We start from the raw sequence: 5,405 nt of genomic DNA on the forward strand, positions 1-5,405 counted from the left end.
CACATCTTCTCCCATATATCTGCTGCACTCGCTACACACCAAGCCCTTGGCTAGATGCCCGGGTGAGGCTCACAGAGATAAAGGGTGAGTCCTCTTTCTGCTACCTTCTTCATATCAATTAGTCACTTCTCAGGACTCCTAGGTTTTGTCTGCTCACTCCTGTATTTGTGTCTTTGCATTCTTCCTTGGAGGCTAATGCTTGGGCTCCTAACGCCACTGCTAGAAGCAGCAACTTCATGGTCACTTATGTTCCCAGGAGGGCTATAGCCAATGACAGAAAAGGGGAACTTGATCTGAAAATGCCACTGTTCCTGACTTCTCATTCTCCTGGGGAGTGGGAGAAGGCAGGGTGTAACTTCACGTTCTCACTTGTCCACAGACCACCAAAAACCACTGCAGTGATTTTGGTTTTACAGGTAAATTTAACAAGTAGACAAATTAGAGAACATGGAGTCTGTGACTAGTGAAGGTTGGTTAAATGAGTTTGTTATACATCTGTACATACTTATGTGCGTGCACACATGCGTGTGTGTGTGTATATATATATACATATATATGTGTGTGTGTATATATATATATCTATATGTGTGTGTATATATATATCTATATGTGTGTGTGTATATATATGTGTGTGTGTGCGTGTGTGTGTGTGTGTGTGTGTGTGTGTGTATGTGTGTGTGTTAAGAACTCAATCAGGAATTAATACCACAGTTTTTTTAATGGAGAAAAATGTTTTAATAAACAAGGTGTTTCTCTTTATATCAGTGCAGTCTTGTTTGTGTGTCTTTTGTGGTTGTCTTCTGAATGTAGAGACTGACCTTTGGAGACATAAGGGCCTCCCACTCACAGCAGGCATGAGGCGGCCCTGGCTCTAGGAGCAGGCTTTCAGAATTTGCAGACGATATATTCATTAAGTCAGTGACGCTGGAGAATGGAGGTATTCTGTAGAAAGGGATGCTAGCTAAATGGTACAATTCCACCCCTCCTGAAAGGTGTTGGATGTATTTTTGAAAGGGTTCCAGCTGGGCACTCTGCAGTTGCCACAGTGCACAGATCCTTTTCCCGGTACTATGGCAGATACTTCCAAGGAGTGTTGGCCATTTTGACTCTGAAGGCTGAGTCATAGAGTCTTAGAGCTTGAAGCAAGTACTGGACCTACTGGACCCAGCCCTCCACTGACTCAAAGTGTCTTGGTCATCACTCAGCATCGATTTGAGCACTTGTAGACATAGCCCCATGAGGCTTCAGAACAGTTTCTGACTGTGCTATTGTCTTCCAAAGCAGCTGTGATGCTGAGAAAATGCAGAGATACAGGTTGTTTTGTGGACAGCAAGAGACTCCCTGAATGGGTGTACCACTGGACCCCTGAGCCAGTGATGGTGGATAACTTACAGACTCTGGGCGGTACCCACAAAGAACATTGCTATCTCTTCTTCTTCGGCAGTTTGCTCCAGACTGTCACCGACCACCTTGTGAAGGGTGCTGTAGTGCTCCCGGTCTTGTTGGAATGAATGCAGTTCAGATGTAGCCTCCCAGGTAGTAAAAGAGGGATCTGGACTCTTGTTTTCACAAAAAGCATTTGAGGTTCCTCTCACTCAGCTTGTTGGCACATTCTAGGAGTTTGTTTTCCAACTGTTCCTTCTCCCTCTGTGTGTGTCTTCCAAGAACTCAGCTGCAGATAGCTGACTTGTCACGACCCCTCCAGTGGAGTCTGTGTGACAAATGATGCTACACAGCCTGGGGTGACGACCTCTACTCAAGGACAGCCTCCTGGAATGGGCCTGATGTTCCTGCCAGGAGCAACTGATTACAGCTTTCTTGTTTTGGAACATTCTGACTGTTTTCTCTTTCGGACCTGCTTCCTTATCAGAACTTTTCAAACGTAACTGTGTTGCTAGGAGACCCCTAACTTGGGACTGCAGCCAAGGGCAATTCAGAGTTTTACCACCAAGTTCCGCTCCACTTGTTAATAAAAACATAACTAAGGATTAATCATAGTTTATACATAGTTTATTACAAATGAAGTGTCTAAGAAAGTTCCAGATAGTGACAGGAGAGCTAAGAAAAAACTGTCCTGACTCACAGATATTTGGCATAATGAGAGAACATTGATCTTTGATAAAGAGGGAACATACACTGATACCAATCTATTCACTTAAGAATGATGATTCAAGATTGATGACAACATTATTACTCTGCACCCTGTATTTTGAATTGTATGAAAAAATGTAACCATGAAAAACACTCCCCGTTTCAAAAAATGTGTATAAAAACCTAGCTTGCTTGTCTGCAAAATACACTCAGATTCAAACACTACCCCTGGTTTGTCTCTGTCACTTGTCTATCTTTGTCCACTGATGGTTTGAGAACTCTCATTGCCAAGGACCTATACCTGACTGAGATGGTGGCACTGACTTTAGATCTGCAGTGTGCATAACAAGTGGTCAGAAGAGAGAAGAAGGATGCTGAACAAATCAGGCACCATCCTAGAATCTGAGATTGGGCTTGCAGGGACACCACCTTACTGTCTATGGGTGCCATGCTACTTTCGCTGAAGGAGATTTTGTGCAGTTCTTCGGAGCACTTTTTGGGCTTGCCCTCCCAAATCAACTCCAGGAGCCTTGCGTTTCTTGTCCCACTCATAACACATTCATAAAATGCTCCATTAAGCAAAGCAACAGAGAGCCACATCACTGGAGCCACCAGTGAATTCAGTGTGATGTAGCCCAGGACACAGAAGAAGCGGCAACAATGTTCCCTGGGGAAGATTTTTTGGATTCATCCAGCAGCCAGTGAAGAGCCTCCACACTCTGAGGGATCACCAAAGGAGTCCTGGAGATGGTAAAGCATGTGGTTCATCCTGTGATGCATGTTAGCCACACATTGCTGTCCTACAGAATGGCTTTCTTATGTTTAATATGTTTTATCCTGAAAACCATGAGACTCCTGAAAGCCTCGTTTATAGTTTCGAATACTTCTTCTTCTTCTTCTTCTTCTTCTTCTTCTTCTTCTTCTTCTTCTTCTTCTTCTTCTTCTTCTTCTTCTTCCTCCTCCTCCTCCTCCTCCTCCTCCTCCTCCTCCTCCTCTTTCTCTTCTTTCCACTCTCATAAGATGTCATATTACCCAGTTTGGAAATGAGCTCCTGATTCTCCTGTCCCCAGTTTCCAAGTGCTGGGATTTCAAACATGTACCATTATGTTTGAGTTTTTACCCGTATCCTAGGTCTGGCTCATTCCTCCTGGTGCTCCCTGGTTCTCTCCACATGCGTTCCTCCTGTCACACTGTTCTGATAGGATTTCTTCTCTAAGAAACTCTCATCTTTAGGAGTGCCTTGACTTACTTGGTTGAGGCATAGCCACAGTAATAAAGTCAACCTCCTATACATAAAGCCCATTAGTTGTAGACATTATACACATTTACACAGTTCATCATAGCAACATTTAAATTAGTATTTGTTTAAGTGACTGGAGACTACTTGATGTGACACAACTGAAGAACAGCTAGCTTCCATCTTAGCCTTGAAAGCCACCTTATAGTAAAGGCAAACCAGCTTTATTCAAGGGTCAGGCTATGCCCCACCTGTCACCTTAACCACAAATGATTTTAAACTGCCTGTTCCAGGAAGAGCAATCATGTCTTTGTTTTAAAAAGTTGTTTATAACCATCTTGCAACCCTACCTTTGTTTTAAAAAGTTACATGACCACCTATGACTACTTTGTTATGACTACCTTGCTGTGCCCACCTTGACACCATGTCTTTGGTTCAGGATACCTTTAGAATTAATATGTTATGGGGTTCTGCTCCTGTAATCCTCACTACTTTGCCAGCCAAATCTCCCATTTGGAAAATCCCTACACCTGAGCCTGGTCTTCTTCACATACAATGCTGACCTCTAGAACCTTGCCTTAGGGCGAGGCAGCCCAAGGGCACACACACACACACACACACACACACACACACAAAACTTGTTTTAATCAATCGTTTGCTTTAATTAATTGCTTGCTTTGATTAATTGGCCATGATGATTTGGGTTGGTGGTCTTTCTCCTCCCATCTTTGGAACTAACAACAACTGTCATATAAACAGTTAATCTTAAGTTACAACAAATAAGATTTAAGATTTGTGTGTGTGTGTGTGTGTGTGTGTGTGTGTGTGTGTGTGTACAGTATATGTATGTGTGGCACATGTGCATGCGCCATGGCATACAAAGTGACCAGAGGACAACTTTGTAGGGTCAGCTTTTCTCCTTTTACCTTTACGTGTCTTTTATGGCATACCCTCAAGTTGTCAGGCTTTCATAGCAAATACTGAGGCATCTCGAAGGCTTGTAGTTTCTCCATTGTTGATTATCTTTTGGCTACACACCACAAGGTATGGTGGCTGGTCCCATGTAGGGCCTGTATCCACAGCCTCCTTCCTCTAAGTCTTTTTCTCCCCTTTCCAGGGGAGAGTAAAACCACTTTCATTTCATTATTTCCCAAGCTCAAATCTCCAGGTCATCACCTTCCATCCTAAGGAATTAAGCCCAGTGTTTTCTTGGATAACTCTGATAATTAATTGAAGTTTCATCTTGCTTTTTTTTCAGGTGGGAGTCAGAAGCAAAAGGCTAATATGTTATTGATTTGAGATTGCTTGTTAAGTATGGACAAGATTGAAATAGGCTGAGAGAGCAAGGGGAGGAATGAACATGAGTCAAGGTGCAGGGCTGAGGGGAATGAAGAGCACAGTCCTAGCATAGAAATAAGGTAGAATCATTAGACATCAAAATTCACGTCTGTGTTGAAGACAGAAAGATAGGTAGTGCTACATCACAGAGATGCGTGAGCGGAAATATAAACGATCGTGGATATCCTAACAGCTTTGGCATGGCTATGTCTCCTTCAAAAAGTTCTGTTGGGTTAGAAACTTACTATGCTTGGCAGTGGGGCCTTTGTAGGTCATTAAGGATCAGGTAAGGTTGTCATGATTGTCAAATATGAAGGACTAGAGGACGTGGATGGTTGGTACCATGTGGTACCCAATACTCTCTCTGGACCTTGTAGTAAGAGGGCTATAACTAGAGGTAGCCTCTTAACAGTTAACTGTTTCCTTTACACTATGAAATACCACTCCGCTATTAAAAACAAGGAAATCCTGAAATTTATGGACAAATGGATGGAACTAGAAATGATCATCCTGAGTGAGTTAACCCAGAAGCAGAAAGACTCACATGGTATATACAGTTAAATGTTTTGTTGTTGTTGTTTTTAATTACTTTTATTGATTTATTCAGATTACATCTCAATTGTTATCCCCTCACTTTTATCTTCCTGTTCCTCCCTCCCTCCCTCTCTCACCCTTTTCTCCTCCTCTAAGTCTGTGTGACAGAAGGGGGCCTTTTTCCCTACCATAAGGTCACAGACTA

At 42.8% G+C, this 5,405-nt stretch overlaps 1 pseudogene across 1 annotated transcript; it reads right to left on the bottom strand.

The window, feature by feature from the left end:
- Positions 1 to 1,388: 1,388 nt before the first annotated feature.
- On the bottom strand, positions 1,389 to 3,264 carry LOC311596296 (calcium homeostasis modulator protein 5-like; annotated as a pseudogene). Its single transcript has 3 exons — positions 3,212 to 3,264; positions 2,393 to 2,810; positions 1,389 to 1,682 (listed from the first exon to the last, which is right to left on the bottom strand). The product of its transcript is annotated as a calcium homeostasis modulator protein 5-like (transcript).
- Positions 3,265 to 5,405: the final 2,141 nt, after the last annotated feature.

The sequence above is a fragment of the Acomys minous genome (assembly GCF_964271855.1).
Source record: "Acomys minous genome assembly, chromosome: 4".
In the NCBI taxonomy this organism is placed as follows: domain Eukaryota; kingdom Metazoa; phylum Chordata; class Mammalia; order Rodentia; family Muridae; genus Acomys; species Acomys minous.